Below are 17,500 nucleotides of genomic sequence, written 5' to 3'. Positions count from 1 at the left end.
CAAAGGCGGTGGTGTTTCCATATTCATAAAGGATGTGCACACCTCCAGACTGGTAGCCCAACATAATGCATCAGAGATACTTCAGGTGCAGCTAACATTGGGTAAGACAGCAATTCAGGTCGTAGCCTGCTATAGGTCCCCAACCGTGTCCCAAGACTCGCACTCCACGTTCCTAAGCACCCTGGAGAATATTGGCGTCCAACTTAACACTCTCATACTGGGAGACTTCAACTACCCCTTCATTAAATGGGAAAACTACTAGTGTCCCAATACACTTGCCCAAAATTTCCTGGAATTCGTTAATTCTAATGCTCTGGACCAGCTCGTTCTTACCCCCACTGGAGGTAGCAACATCCTTGACCTGGTCATTACTAACATGGGCAACATATGCTCTACACATATAGTTAGCTCCTCCCTGGTTAGATCCGACCACAAACTAATCACCTTGGAAATCCTCATCCCTCCCACCCCCCTGCAAAGGTAAGCACCATGGAAAAACTTCGCCAAAGCTAACTTTGTGCTCCTAAAAACAGAAGTGGCTAACTTCACGGCACCCATACAAATGGAGAGTAGTTGCATGACCGCCGAATCATACACCAATGCACTGTACAAACACATACACAAATCTGTGGATCTCGCCATACGTAATAGAACCAAGATGCTTTCCTTCAAAAAAAGGAAGCCAATCTGGTGGTCCCCTGTATTAAACAAACTCTACACCTTATTCTGCATCATTTTTCTCCTCCTTTTGAAGTCCCAAGACTGGAAAAACTCCCTTTCAGCCTCAACAAAAAGTTGAGATCCTTGATCAAATCCTCTAAAGCTAGCTGTGAAAACAGAATTGCAGCAGATAGTAAAGACAACCACAAGGCCATCTATAGTTATGTGAAGAATCTCCACGCAATACCCAGATTTGCTCTGAGCTACTGCACAATGATACCTCCTATACTGAGCCAACAGATAATTGCCAATATACTGGCCGACAGATTCAGTGCCAACTTTACTCCCCCCCCCCCCCCAAAAGGACCAATCACAATACCAGTAGATTGCCAGACACCCAGTATTACTGCTGCACAGGTTAAAACGCACTGTCCAAGGTTAAGAATACAGCTTCTATGGGACCTGACAATATCCCTGGCTGTGTTCTGCATGAACTACAGAGTGAACTGGCACCTCACCTATGTGCCCTGTTCATTCACAGCCTCACCTCAGGTTTTGTCCCTACCGAATGGCGCACTGCTACAGTCATCCCTCTCCACAAAGGAGCAGCAGCTACAGACCCCGGGAACTATCGCCCCATTTACCTGACAAGTCAGATATGCAAAGCTATGGAATGCATCATCATGGACCTAATAAACAAGGATATGGGAAATCTCCAAACTCTGTATCCCACACAGTTTGATTTGGTGAAAGGTAAATAATGCCTGCTTAACTTGGTCAACTTCTTTGAGTCAGTCACCAGAGCCGTGGATGAAGGCAAGGTGGTTTATACAGCCTACCTTGATCTGGCCAAGGCCATTGATACCATTCCCCACTCAGGAATCATAGAAAACTCACTAAGCTAGGCATCAACCCCTATATTACCAGGTGGGTTGCAAACTGGCTCACAGAACCCACAGTGTGAAAGTAGCTGACTCCAAATCAGACTGCCGACCAGTCACTAGTGGAGTCCCACAGGGATCAGTCTTGGGTCCTCTCCTGTTTTGGTATCTATTTCTCAGAAGTCCCGGCCAACACGAAGGGACTCTGGCTGACAAAATTCGTAGATGATTGCAAGTTGGGAACCATTATTAACTCCCCAATTAATGTTGACATCCTACAGAAAAGCCTCACCTGAGACCAACGACTGGTGTCAGAACCATGGCCTTAAGCTCAATGCCAAAAAATGTGTCATCATCCCCTTCGGGAAAAACCCAGTTCCCATGAATTACCACATCAATGGTAGTCCACTGAACACAGAAGGCGTTATAAGAGATCTGGGAACACAGGTTGACGGCAACCTCTCTTTTGACCACCACATTGCCACTGTGGTCAGAAAGCCCGTCTATGTGGCACATCGCCTTACTAAGGGTTTTGCATCCAGGAAGAACGAGGTCATTATCTCCCTCTACTCTTCCCTCATTAGGCCAGGCATTAAGTACAATTGGCATGTACCTCACTAAACATCTGCAACAGCTGGAGAGGCTGCAAAAGTACCTCACAAAGAGGATCCCAGGCCTTACACACTTGTCCTATATGGACAGACTCAAAAAAACTCCAGCTATTCTGTCTCATATCGTGTACTCAAAGGTGATCTCTGCTTGACTTACAAACCCATGTCTGACCCAGCTCTGTTAGAAATGTTACTTATTCCCTAGGAATTTAATTGTCCTTTCCTTTCTTTTGATAACTTTCTTTCATTTCTCTTTCCCTGCTCTTACACTTTCTTTTCTTGGTTTTAGAAATAAGTAATAATGTTTATTATGATATTTGTGCCCATAATGTATTTCCTTTTGTTTAAATGTGGAGCTTTTCTCCCCGGGCCTCTGCTGAAAATGGAAATATATCCAGTTGGACTAGCCCGGTCAACAAATGTAAAATAAATAAATAAATAAATAAATAAATAAATAAATGCTGCATCTAAAGAAATTCCAATCCCCCCACACCACACGCTCCAGAGACCTCAACCTCATTACCACAATCAACAGAACTTGCTGGAGGGACAGGTTCATAACCCAGAGACTGCCCATGCTATGGAATAGACTTCCCATACATGTCAGTCAGAGAACCTCGCTGACCCTCTTCAAGAGAAATCTTGATGAGTGGATGGGAAATAGAAAATTCACCCCAGGGATCACTGCAACAGCTCTACCTGACAGTGTTGTACAATGCCAGGGTAGTCCTATGGGCTAGGCTTGTAAAGGCTCCAGGGCCGTTAGCCTAGTACACACCTATGAAAGTACATGGTTAATTTAGCCAAGCTCCCAGACTACTGCTTAGGCATGCAGCTTCAACTGAAACCTCTCTCACTACTCAGTCCCTCGTCAGTAATAAACCTCACCAGTAGTGTGTCCCTGAATTAGGAAGGCTTAGCGTGATGTGGAAATCGTACAAGGTAAGGCTTCCACATCACACTAAACCTTTTTGAATCCCAGCCACTGTTTCACCAGAAGTAATGCCCGCTTTCAAGTCACTTGGCATTCCTTTTGATTGTTGTTGTTGTTGTTGTTGTTGTGTCTTTCGGCTTTTCCTGGTCAGGGGTCGCCGCAGCGGAACTCCGGTCTGTTAATGATTGGTAGTTGATTTTTACATGCTGAGTTACCAGCCCTGATGCACAACCTTCAACGAAGGTACGCCCATTCATGCATGTCTCCACGCAGAAGACACTCTAGCTGAGAATCGAACCGGATAGCGTCTTACTGTGAGGCGACAACACTCCTTTTGATATGATACAAAAACTTAATCAGCACATCTCTAAGATTGTCCAGCAGTAAAACTGTAAACTTGAAACACTCCACTATGTCTAGCATGTCATCACAGCACAAGCTGTGTGATTTTACTGCTACTGTATTTGTAATTCCCAACCTCTTCTACTGTTCTACTTTCTTCACTAATATAAATTAATCCCTGCTTGATAAACTCTACCAACCTGTCATCTTGTCTCCTAATTTGCCAGTTGTCGACCACTGCCTAACCCTTCCTTATCTTAAGCAAATGGCTTTAATTTAAACATCAACTATTTCTGCCCTGAAATTAGGCTGCAGATTATTATACTATCCATGTAAATGTCCTTTTTCTTCAACTTCTACTACATTATAATGCTACAAAATTCTGAGATCATCAAACCAGTTTCTAACCACTATGGGGACATGCGCTTCTCTGTGACACTGTCTAAATATTGGAGTAACTTGACACCTGTTTTTTTCATGCATTTGTTGCACTGATTTTTACAGGAGAACATCAGAATATTAAAAATATATATGTAATGAATTCATAGTAGTGGCCACTCACTGACATGCAAAAAATAACACAATTGTAAAGGCAAGGGAACATCATAGAAGACCTAAAGCTAACTTGTAATATAAACTGAGAGTATAATGTCACTTTTGGCTAAGGCATAAACATTAGTGCATAAATAAAATGTTAGGAAAAACCCACCCACAAGTATAAGTTATATAGAAGTCATTGCTGCAACACCTACTCAGTGGAAGTGCTATCACCCTGAATACACCCCCTTCAAAAATTACAGCACAGTATGATATAACTACCTTGAGGACTCGAGGAGTTCAAAATCACTTATTTTTACATTTGTTAACTCTGTTGAAGGACTAGCCCGAGGACCATGACCCAGGCCACATGATAGACGCACAGAACATGACAGCAAATGATATTTGATACTGGGCATTTTAATTGACTGACGATAGTAAAAAAAATGTTTATACAGGGCAGCAGAATATAAATAGAAGCACTAGAAATATGTTTTGACTCAGTATAGCAAAGAACAATTTTATTTACATTGAGTACTTGGATACTGTCAGTAATGTAAAAGGCAAAAACAGCCAGTAAAAACTCAAAAACAATGTAGCATTTATAATAGGGAACATAATATGTAGAATGTAGCAGTCAGAAACACCAGCAGAAGAGCAGCTGTAGTCAAGATCAACACAGATGTATATTAGTGCATATGTAGCACAACGCTTGTACTAAAGTAAGCACTGTATTGAATTTTAAAGACCTTAACTAATATGTCAAAGATGTTTGAGATATACATAGTTGTATATTTTCAATAATATGAATCCAGCAATTTTCTTTAGAATCTGCTGTATGCAGTATTTGAGTCTGAACATTTTTTCTCCTACTGCCTGCTACTCATCTCTCCCCTGTGGCCCATTCCTTCCCTATCACTGGAGTGAGGGGTGGCTTGAAGGGGCCATCATTAAGTCCGCCATCAGAGGTGATATATTTATTTTTTTTTTTTAACTAAGCCATAGTCCCCAGCAGGTGGGACATGGATTGAGCTTCTGTGCTGTAACACCCCTTATTTCTACAAAGGACTAACAGCAGCATGCCCCCTGCCCACTCAAAGAAGGCAGGGCTTGGTGGATTGTCCAGCCTCTACCAGGGAAATCTGATCTACATGCCTTTGCTCCTGGGCTGTCACATACACCATCCCTCCCAAGAATGTGCCTGTCCATCCTCCCCTGCCTGCTCTGTTAAGCACCCGAGCTGCAAATCAAACTTGGGTCACCTAGGATATACTCGGGGCTTTATCCATATTTACCACCAGTGCAGAAGGAAAGATTAATATTCGTATCAATGGAGATGATGCTTTGTATATTGGCTTGCATCTCTGGAGTAATCCCTCTTTGTCTCTTTTGTCAACTAAGCCGTACTCTTGTTTCTAAATAGAATGTGACTTAAGTGCATTATACATTTTATTCCATAAGGCTTGGGTTATTTTAGAGAAGGCTGTTTCTGTGCTTGCTAAGGTAAAGTTAGGTCTTTCTAATTGCATGACATAATATTTAAGTCACAGTTTGTGTTAAGAAGCGTAATGATGTTTTTTTAAGAGGGAGACAGTATTATACACTCAGTAATTTAAAAGGTGCATAAAGAACATTTTAGTTGGCATGTTTCCTGTAGTCCAAGGTTTGCTTTTCTCATCCTTCATTTGTCTACTGTGCAACTGAGCAATTCACTTAACCAGGTAGCATTCTGGGATAATGGGGAAACTGCACTTTGCTCTTTGTCACATGCCTTATAACTATGAACTTAGAGTAAAAGGCACCCTGTGAATAAGGCTGGCTATGATATTATATCAAAATGCAGCTCCTAAAAGCATGATTAAATATAACTTCAGCTGGAGGCATTTGTAACTGGATCAGTAGTCATACTCGTGTATTTCCAGTTTGGGAGCCTTTTCACTTATTAGTTCCCAGTAAATTGCTGTTGTGCTCAGGAAATCACTGTGAAAAAATATAATTAAGCTGCTTACAAGTTCAGACTGCACTAGATGATTCTCTAAAGTGTGCTGTTCACAGCAAGGTTCCATGGTGTAATGGTTAGCACTCTGGACTCTGAATCCAGCGATCCGAGTTCAAATCTCGGTGGAACCTAAATTTTTTATTTTTGTTTTAAGGGAGATTGGCTGGCTACTATTTTAATTAACTTTGTGAAAGTTGTCACATATGGTGTAGAAAGTGGTAATTTTTTTCTCCTAGCTTATTTGGATGTGGTCAATGCAGTCAACACTGAAGTTCAAGTTGGCATATTTTTGCAAACTGAGCATTATTGTCATATCTGCCTATGATGTCCATTCAGTACAACAGGAATTAACCCTCATAAGTACTGTACAGACAAATAGTTAAAATTAAATGTAAAAAAGTGCAGTATTTTTACACTTGGTAAACACCTCTATCCCTCAATGTGCAGTATAGCCAGGAGCCCACTCCAAAATGGGTAATGTTCATTGAAATTGAAACCTAAGTTTATAATTTTCTCTTCTTTGTCTACTGTGTAGCAACAATGGTCAGAAAATCCTGTTTAGCACAGCTGACATATAAGGAAATATCATCCTGGTAAAAAGTTATCAGTCTGTATGCAGTCCTGATTAGGCCACCTATTGAATACAGTGCCCCATTCGAGTTGTCCTTTGTGGACATACTAAGTAACTGGAAAAGCTCAGAGATTTCTAACTAAGAAAATTGTTGGCCTAACTTCCTGAGTCATCAGGAAAGACTTGATGTATTATTCCTTTACTTGGTTTCTTATAGGCTGTTGCAGGATGAGTCTTGTGTTCTGTACCATTAGAGGCCCCATCATCTTTGCAAGTCAAATAGCTCCAATGATACCACTACCAATATTAAATACTTGAACATGTTTGCCTGCCAGTGGAAATTTATTACTTTTCCTGCACATTAATCAAAGTGACAACCTAGTATCCTTGAAATTCCGCTTTCATGATTGGATGCGTACCCATAAACATATTCCAGGACTGACCTGCTTTTCCCTTCTTGAGAAAGGAGTTACAGCATGAGGAAGGCAAGATGTAAATAAACTTGAGACTCGGTTGTCTTGTGTTTAACATCATGTGATTCTATGAAATATTGCTGTGTATTCTAAGCTCTTAACCCCTCCCTCATAAAAGTTGACAGTCAGGCCTTTTCTCAGTCATGCATCACTCTGCAGCTTGTGCAACCAAATGACAAACTGTGATAGATGGTAGCACAGCTGTATAGGCAACAAAATAGAAAAACATTAGTCAGAGAGCAGGTGTTTGTGTAACCTCTGCAAGAATGAGAACCTTTGGTTTGCTGAAAACCAAGTAAAAATGACGTCCTATACTTGCAGAATAACAAATTCCACTCTCCATGATATTCTTAGAGACTATTCAAACCAAATATATTAATCTGATAAAGACCAATGCAACTAACATACAAAACTCCAAGGTCATGAGGACATGGGTACCTTTTTTGATGAGTATGTACCAGTGTTGCCAGTAAATAAGCGAATCTATGTCCTTACACTGATAAAAACCTACTACATCATTTCATTTTGCTTTCGCATACTTCTGTGCTTCCTCTGGTGCCTATTCATGTAGGAGAGTGTAGAAACAAATACCCCATTTGTTCGTAGGTTTATCATGTGACTGTCAATTTTATGAACTACTGGGCCAACTGGTCTTCAACCCCCGTGTTGATATTTTGTACTTACTGTATATATCAGGATTATTTCTGAAGGTAACTCCTTGAAGGTCTTGTACCGAGGCACTAGATAATGTGTTTTGGGTCTGAGACAGTGGTTTTGGTAATTTCTGAATGAAGTTAATAACCAACTTCTGGTTGTAAAGGGAAAATTATTCCATAATCTTGCAAGGCATTGCATAATACATTTTCACATTTTTTCTTGTAATGTTTATTTTTGGATCACTGATGAGCCTAAGCCTTCAGTGACTGGGTATGATGCATGGACCCATTACTGGATGGGACACCATTTGAACACAGGATGCATTTACAACCATACTTGGTACAAACGTATGAGACAGTTTATAGCTGAGGTTTCTTACTTTAACAAGTTTTTTCATTGAAATCATTAAGGAATTTTAGTTAGTCTTGTAGTACTCAAAGAGCTGGTTTCACGGGAAGTTATATTTTTTTTCAAAGCATGCTGAAAATAATGTGTCATAGTCAGCCTTGTATCTCGGGGGAAAAATATCTTTGGCAAGTATGAGCTTGATCATTTGACCTTGGGTTATGGGCACAGCAGATACTGCTGGTTAAATAAATATTTTCTGCAAAGGTGTTATTTTTGTAGCTCAGTAATGTTCCCTGGCCAACTTTGCAATTAATATTAAAAATAAAAAAAAAAAAACTTCAGGAAATTATTTTTTTGTGATCCTAGGAATTGTTTGATTTATGATTTATGTAAATATTTTTATGCACAGAAATCTGCTAAGAAAGTACCTTTTTCTGCAGTATTTTATTGTATATTGAGTAGAATGTGTTGTATTCAATTTTCCAAATATTGGGAACAAAAAAAAAAAAAAAAACATTTAGCAGAGGATGGTTTCGATCCATCGACCTCTGGGTTATGGGCCCAGCACGCTTCCGCTGCGCCACTCTGCTGTTGTAGGAAATGGTAACTTATCTGCTTTATAGTTGCATTCCAGCCATTTTTTTTTCTGTTGTAGAAGATTTTGTGATAGAACAGTAGTAGTATGAGATAAACCTAAATAAGTGTATGGTCATTGCGGAGGAATCTTAATGCATTTAGAAACAGCTGCTGAGGAGCAAAAGAGAACTGGAAAATCCAGTACTTGAGAAAAAGGAGTAACATCTGTTTGTCTTTATCTAACGGCCGCAGATTGTGTGCCTCAGACTGCTTCCCTGCTAGCTTTCGGGCTTTTGACTTCATTTATTTTCCTAGCAAGGCTGTGACAGGTTTCTTAAAGGAACAGTATGTCTTTTTTGTTGTAGTCCTTTTCTCCTCCTGAGTAATTTTGTACATGTTATGTTTAGGATATAAAAAGCAATTGTGCTTTTAGTGAACTTCAGAATTGTTTCGGTTATGTGTGGTCTGTTGTTGCTGACGATCTACTGTTAAATACAGATAAACATTTGACTGCATGGGATATCGTAGACTGAGGAATGAGATGAGACTGCATAGTTAGATAAAAAAATGACAGAACTGTTTTATGCTCATCACGGTAAAAACTAAACCTATAACAGTAACTGCACTTCTGAATATAGCAGCAGAAAGGGTACAGACTTGGTTCAAAAGGGGGGGGGGAGGCATGTACTATGTTCCCTGCTTATATGTTAAATTTCATGCTCCACATTAGGATTTGAAGTGGGTAAGAAGAGTTCTGCTGAGTCAAGGGACCTTACTGATTCAGTATTACTGTAACTGCACTATGAAATGGCTGCATATTAAGAAGAGGAAATAGACTGGGGAATAAAGATTAGTATGACTTAACATCTAGAAGAAGAATCAGTGCTTGTGAAGGCCAGGAATCTTTAACCAAGTAATGACTTCAGACCTAGGCATGTGTGAAACATCATGATGATTTGTATGATGCTGTACCACCTCTTTCATAGTGACACTTTTTGCTGTCCTAGTGTACTGTCCTTTCCTCCCGGTTGTAGTTTTTTACTCTTGTTTCTGTCATTCCTTTTTCTAATGTTTTATAGCTTCACTAACCACTTGGGACTTCACATTAAGCCTAGTACTCTTCTTATGTTTTTCCATCCAACCCTCACTGCATTTCCATTTACCTGTTACCCTTTCCACTCTCCCCACCATGCATCCGCAGTATTTAGCTTACTTGACAATTACATATTTTGCTCACATTATCTCATATTTTATAATTGGTACTATGCAGTCTTCCCCAGTCTGACATATTTTCTTTAGACCTACAGGTTAATTAGTTACTCTTATCCCAAATAGCTGTAGAAGAACTATTAGTAGCAATGACCTTTTTTGAATGGTATGTATATGTATATATGTATATATATATATATATGTGTGTGTGTGTGTGTGTGTGTGTGTGTGTGTGTGTGTGTGTGTGTGTGTGTGTGTGTGTGTGTGTGTGTATATATATATGTATGTATGTATATATATATATATATATATATATATATATATATATATATATATATACACGCATATACATGCAATGTGACATTTTCATGTGCCATGACATGGTGTATTCTCTCTCTACACAACTTAATATTTGTTAGACTGTATATATAAAACTGGAGGAAGAATTTACAATGTTCAGTATGTGTGTTTGTGAAGATGCATTAAACATAGTAAAAATGCATTTCCTGCGGGACTTTGTGTTCCACTTTCTTGCGGTATCTATGACATATGGTTTCCATAAATAATTTACAAGAAAGTGCAAGTGATGTACTTCACTACTCCATTTTTTTTTTGTAGTTATTTTATTGAACCACTGACTGGTCTTTTGGCGATATTAACTGCTCTGCAAGAAGAGTTACTGTAATCCTAGAGTCATATTAAGTAAAATTTGTGCTGAATGTGCATTATCCTTCCTCAGACTTGACATGCTATTGTGCTTTTAAATGCTGCACCTTACCATGCGTCTTCTACGCCCCAAATCAAACTGCATCATTTGTCTTCCAAATAGCTCCAAATGCAATTCCACTATGTTACCTATATCTCAATATATTTTAATTTATATTACATAGCCTAGTATATACTTATGAACCCAGTGACCACCCAGCCCTTTATAAGCCTAGCCACGCAACCCAACCAAGTTGTGTCCCCATGTAAAATGGGTGCCTATGTGGAAGAGTAAGTTAGGAGGTTGCTGAAGGTTAAATGGGGGTGTATGTTGGGGAGTATTTACTCGCAGTCTCTGTATATCATGTGACACGTAAAAAGAGGAAGGATGCTAGGTTGCCAGTGTTTCTGTTAGAGTTTATGATTTCAGTAATATTGAGCAGAGCAGTAGTGGTACTGTGGGAGGTCGGAAACCATGCTGAGTGTTGGAGAGGAGATTTTTATTGTGAAGATGAAACAATGTCTTTTTGTAGTATTTTGAAGACCGGTGGTAGAATGACTAAAGGTCAGTAAAATGAGAGGTCAGTAGATGTTCTGTCTTTTTGTATAGGTATATGTGGGATTTTTTTCCAGCTGGAAAGGTCATAACTTTCAACAATTGATTGGTCTATCAGTATAGACACAGGGTATTTGATAGTATCTGCAGTGATTTTGAGATATTAAGGTGGTAGGTTGTCACTAGCTTGGATGGAATTGTTTTAGATTTAAAGGGTATTTTTTTGACCGAAGAGGTAGATGTTGGTTGGAGGGAGAGAGTATTTCAGTGGTGATTAGTACACTTTACAGGAGTGAGACTGGTGGGTGGTTTAAGTAGGGAGAGGACAGAGTTTATAAAATGTGTATTGAATTGCGTAGCTATAGTGTCCGATTTGGTGTTGGTAATTGGTGAAGGAGTGTTAGTTTACCCTGGGTGTAGTAGTGTTTTGACTGTGTTCCAGAAAAAGCTTAGGGTTGTGTTGCCATTTGTCTTGGAGCTTAGAAAAGTATTTAGTTTTGTCTGATCTTATTTTTAGTTTACAAAGGTTCCTAAGCGGTCTAAATTATTGCCGTGTTGTCAGTAGACCATGCTTTCCAAAGCTCTATGTTTAGCATGAGTTACCTGGTTTTCCGTGTGAGCTATGGGCTGTGGTTGGATTTGATTCATCTGGATCTGAGGAACTAGTTTGTTTAGTATGTTAAGGAATGTGGTGTTAAAGTGACTTAGTGTCATCTATGAGTAATTGTTTAAGAGTAGCTCAGCTGTATTTGTATTTAATCAGAGATGTTTTACAAATCTAGAAAAAAGGAAAGTCAGATTACTTAACAGAGAGACTGCAGAAAAAATATCAATGATGATGCAGGATTAATGAGGGCAAGGCATAGGAAATGTCTGCATTTAAGAAGGTATACAATATTATAGACATTTGTTTGGCAGAAGAGATGAGATGCAGGCGTCATTCTGCAAGTATGCTAATGCAATTTATTGAAACATACGTCCCACGATGGCTTCTTCATGGCCTAAACCTGCTGTTAATTATCAGTGAAGAGGGCCATGTCATCTATACATGTTGCATGTCCAATTATTTAGTAGGTTTACAGACAGGAATATTTTGCTTATATCATAGTTTGCATATCTTGAATGGGTAATATCAATCTGTATGTGTACAACTCAAGGTGGCTTCTGCCAACCGCAGTTGTTTGTCCAGCAGTTGTAAATAATTACTTGTTAAGATGTATAATGTTTTGAAAACTGTCAATAAATCTGTGGAGCTCTTCTTCCCTGGTCAACAAATACTGATAAATACATAATAAATAATGTATAAAGGTAAACTAAGAACAAAATATTGTGGCATCATCTGACAGATGGAGAGTACATATGCATTAGTATCATGAAAAATGTGGAAAGTATTGTCAAGGTAAACATGTAAAATAATGTGACAGAATTGTGCACATTTATATTCACAAGTATATATTACATTTTCGTGGATGACCTGTCAGTACCACCAGGATGTGATAAATGACTGGTACACAGACATGAGAGGGACAGAGGCTGTGGTCCTTAGATCTGCTTCACTATCCCAGTTAGTTCTGATGGCTACCATGAGGATAGTTTCCCAGTCTAACCACTGGCACCCAACAGATTAAAGTGCACATAAGTATAATTCAGTAAATAGCTCACCTACACTAAAATTGCACACTGATCACTTATTGAGCTGAGGATGTTCTTCATCTCACATTGCTGCAGTCCTTACATATGGGTAGTCCGCTGTCCTCGGTCGGCCCGAATACCAAAGTATTAGGCTGACGTCGGTCAAGGCGCTTAAAACTGACATCAGGACGTCAGGGTACAAAAGCGCATGACCGACGTCATATCCTCAGTCTTTTTTGCCGCATGGTCCGATGCAGAAGCAGCGTTGCAAGTGCCGTTCGGCGTTCTGAAATTTTTCGAGTTCGGAGTTTCAGACCGAATCCAAGTTGGCTAAGTACCCCGTTGGGGAATATTTTGTTTTTCTTGCCTCAGTGTATTACCGGATGTCAGAAAAGTGAATAATTGTATTTCTTGTGGGAAACAGATACCGCATAGGGATTATCATTCTTTGTGTATTCCTTGTTTGGGGCCTGAGCACGGCGTGTCGGTGTCGCTTTTGTGCTAGGTTTAATAAGCGCACTATTAGCGAAGGTTAGATTGTGCTAGGCTGGTCTTGTAAGCGGTGCAATTATAATATGCCGTCGGATACTCCGCGCCCGCTTCCACGAAGAAGCGCAAGACAAAGCGGTTAAACCCAGGCAAGATGAGTCGTCCGTTCCGGACGCCGGTTCTTTAGAGGCTTCAGTGGAACCGGTGGTTCCGATGGAGGCTTCTCTGGAGTCTCAGGGGGAGACTTTGATTTTGCAGGATGTGGCCTCTCAAGAGGCAGGTCAGGCTGAAGGGGCTTCTCAGGTTTCTGTACTCCCCTCCCTTCCCAGGGTGGTTAGACCCTCTCCTTCTGTTTCCAAGGCTTCTTCCAGAGGCAGGCCAGATTTAGCTTCTGTTGGTGTCAGTCCTAGTTCAGCAGGGTCTGGGCCTAAGAAGCACATGCTTAAAATGGCAGAAGATTTGATTACTCTGATTAGAGGTTCTTTGCCCCCTCCTGATAAGAGGCCTAGGGTGGAGCCAGAGTTGGCAAGTTTTGAACAGGCTTCGGATGTTTCAGAGTCTTCGGCTGAAGACTTGCAGGAGTACACTCCTTATTCTGATTCTGATGCAGAAGATTCCACTCCTTCTGCTTCTCCTCCAGAGGATTTTTCTTTTTCAGAGACTCTTCATTCTATGAGGGAACATTTTAAGTGGGAAGGTCAGGACTTCTCTGATTCACGGAAAAGGCTTAGGGAATTTTTGTTTTTACCTCAACATAGGCCCTTAGCTATACCCCCTGTTCTGGATGTTGTGCAAGATGTATTTTCAGAGGCTTCACTTAATCCTGATTCTCTGCCTCCTGCGCCTGTTAAACCGGATAGGTATTACAGGGTGCCTGAGGCTCATAAATATCTCTATAAAAGTCCTAGGGCGGACCCAGAAACATTAGTCAGGGGCCTAAGGGTGTCAAGGCCTCTGTTGTAAAGAATCCGGTTCCTCTAGATAAAGAGGCCAGAGCTTTGGATAGATGGGGAAAGAAGGTCTATACATCTTCTACCTTAGCAATGAGGGCTTTGAATTGCCAGTTTCATATGTTGAAATATCAAAATTTTCTTCTTTCGCAATTGAAATCTAAGGTGGATGCTCTGGCAGAAGGCATTGAGTGTAAAGAATTACAAGATTTGGTGCATGTCTCTGAACAGGTGGGTAAGCATTCTTTACAGTGTGGTTTTGATGCTTTGCAGGCCTCTTCTAGGGTGGCTGCCACTGGTTCAGTTCTTCGCAGGCACGCCTGGCTTAAGGATCAGAATTTATCTGACCATGTTAAGACAAGGATTTTGGATGCTCCTTTGCAGTCTGAAGTGTTGTTTGGCCCACCTGTGGAGTCAGTCTTGAAGAAAATGGAAGACAAGGCTAAGTCTATGCAGACTGTTAAAGATTTTTTGCAAGTTCAGCCTCTGAAGTTTAGTAGAAATTGGCCTGCTAAGGGGTGGACGTATCCTTCTTCTGATTCTCAATCTAGGGGTAGATCTAGACGTGGTAGGGGCAGAGCTCAGAGTTCCTTCAGACCTAGAACATGGAGTTCACCTGCACAGTCTTCGAGTGAGGGCAGGGGCCAGTCCTTTCGTAAACAGGCCCAATGACCTACTTTTTCAGCTGCCAGATCCTTCTTACCTGGCAGCACCTTTGGGAGGACGGTTGGCACTCTTCAAGGAAAATTCATATATCATACACCAAGGTTACAAGTTTTATTTCCATACCTTGCCTCCTTTCAAAGGCTTGCCAGACGTTCCTCCTCAGCAAAGACTAGAGGCTCACAAACAGATTTCTCTACTACTTCAAATAGGAGCTATACAACCGGTCCCTCTGCCAGAAGTGGGCCTGGGATTTTATTCTCGCCTGTTTCTAGTACCAAAGAAAGGGAACACGTGGAGGCCGATTTTGGATTTATCTATCCTCAACACATATCTGGACATTCCCAAGTTCAAAATGTTGACCTTACAACAACTTTTACCTCTGCCGGGCAAAGATCACTGGATGGTGACTCTGGATCTCAAGGAGGCTTACCTTCATGTTCCTATCAGGCCCAGTTGCAGGAAGTATCTGCGTTTTCGGGCTGGGACGTTTCATTATCAGTTCTCTGCATTGCCCTTTGGCTTATCTACTGCGCCCAGGGTGTTCACGAAGGTTCTGGCTCCAGTGGTAGCTTTCTTCAGGCTAAGAGGAATACCAATCTATCCTTATTTGGACGATTGCCTGATTCTGGCTCTAGGAAAGGACGAACTTCTTCATCATTTACAGTATGTGATGGCAGTGTTAAGATGCCTAGGGTATTCTGTGAACGAAATAAAGTCCAGTCTAGTACCCTCTCAGGACATGTTCTTTCTGGGTGTGAGACTGAATACAGCATCCCAGATGGCCTTTTTGACCCCGGACAAACAAAAGAATCTTTCTCTTTATTTCCATCAATTGTCTCGTCAGTCCAGGCTGACTGCAAGGACAGTCCTTCAAGCCTTGGGGTTCATGGCATCTTGTATTCTGGTACTTCCCAATGCCAAACTGCATATGAGGAAGCTACAATGGTATCTCAAAAATGTATGGACGCAACACTGCCAAGATTTGGACACTGTCATTCGGATAATACCTTGCATTCAAAAGGAATTTTTGTGGTGGGCTCAGGAATGTCACCTAAACAAGGGACTCTCTGTGACCCGACCAGAGGCGAGTCAGATTCTTACGACAGATGCCTCAGACAAAGCTTGGGGAGCTCATCTAAATGGAAAATGGGTACAAGACATGTGGCCTGCCAGACTTCAACATTTACATATCAACTTGAAAGAGATGTTAGCAGTCCAATTTGCATTGATAGCTTTCAAGGATTTACTTCTTCCAGGGCAGGTGTTGATTCAAACAGACAACACAACTGTCATGTGGTACATCAACAAGCAAGGGGGGACACATTCATACCCTCTATGCAGACAAGCAATGATTTTGTGGGAGACTGCTCTCAGTTTACAGCTAAATCTTCAGGCAAGGTTTCTGCCAGGAGCACAGAACTCCTTAGCAGATGTGTTGAGCAGACAAATTATGGATCCCCACGAGTGGAAATTGGATCCTCATGTATTTCGAAAATTGACAGTGTTGTGGGGAACTCCAGACATAGATCTGTTCGCTTCTCCACTAAATTACCAGTTGCCAAAGTTTTGCACAAAAAGGTTTCATCCCACAGCTTGGAAAGTGGATGCTCTCTCATTCAATTGGAGCAATCTTCACGTGTATGCCTTTCCACCACTGCCTCTCCTCCCAAAGGTACTCCTGAAGGTCAGACAGGACAAGCCAACCATGATTTTAATAGCTCCGGATTGGCCTCGACAGCACTGGTACCCATTACTGAGAAGTCTGGTACGGGAGCCTCCATGGCCTCTGCCTTCGATTCCACACCTGCTGTCTCAGGAGAACAGTCATTTACTCAATGTCAAACTTCACTCTCTGCATCTGACAGCCTGGCATATTCTGTTTTAAACCCTGGAGGGTCTCAGCTTCCACAACAAGTTTTGAATGTTATTTTGGAGGCCAGAAGGCCTAGTACAAGGAAAGTTTACGCAGATAAATGGAGGAGATTTTTAATTTGGAGTACAGCAAAGGACTTTGATGTTTCTAAACCTAATTTAAGTGTTGCTCTTCAGTACCTTACTGAGTTGTTGGACAAAGGTTTGTCCTTCTCTTCTATAAAGATTCATGCTGCAGCAATTTCTGCTCACTATGACTGTGACCCACCATTATTCTCTCATCCTTTGTTTAAGCAATTCCTTAGAGGGGCAAAGAATATAAGACCCCCAAGTAGAGCTCCTACTCCTGCTTGGGATCTCAATTTTGTGTTGGAGAAACTCACTCTACAACCTTTTGAGCCTGCAGCTACTGCCGAGTTGAAATATTTATCATGGAAGACTGCTTTTTTGTTGGCCATTACCTCTGCGAGAAGGGTTTCTGAATTACAGGCCCTTATGGCGGTTGAGCCTTTCTTAATTTTCCACAAGGATAGGGTGTCTTTGCGTACTAACCCTTCCTTTATGCCTAAAGTGGTTTCTAGTGTGGCTTTAAACCAAGCTATTCATTTGCCTACTTTTTATGCAAACCCCCAAAATAAAGGGGAGAAGATTTTGCACACTTTGGATATACACAGACAGTTGCGATATTATTTGAGCAGAACTACAGGGTTCAGGCAGTCTCAGCAGTTGTTTGTTTCATTTGCTTTGGGTTCTCAGGGCAAACCTGTTTCAAAACAAACTATTTCTAAGTGGATTGGTTTTTGTATTGCTTTCTGTTATTCCCATCATGGTA

General features: G+C 40.9%; 2 non-coding genes across 2 annotated transcripts; one reads left to right on the top strand and one right to left on the bottom strand.

Annotated features, from left to right (window-relative positions):
* The first annotated feature begins 6,023 nt into the window (after window positions 1–6,023).
* On the top strand, window positions 6,024–6,095 carry TRNAQ-CUG. Its single transcript has one exon. It is a non-coding gene; the product is annotated as a tRNA-Gln (tRNA).
* A 2,436-nt stretch (window positions 6,096–8,531) lies between these two features.
* TRNAM-CAU lies at window positions 8,532–8,603 on the bottom strand. The gene has a single exon. It is a non-coding gene; the product is annotated as a tRNA-Met (tRNA).
* Window positions 8,604–17,500: the final 8,897 nt, after the last annotated feature.

Source organism: Protopterus annectens, chromosome 9.part0, assembly GCF_019279795.1.
Source record: "Protopterus annectens isolate FY-2018-M chromosome 9.part0, PAN1.0, whole genome shotgun sequence".
NCBI classification, from domain to species: domain Eukaryota; kingdom Metazoa; phylum Chordata; order Ceratodontiformes; family Protopteridae; genus Protopterus; species Protopterus annectens.
This window is presented reverse-complemented; position numbering and strand designations above follow the sequence as displayed.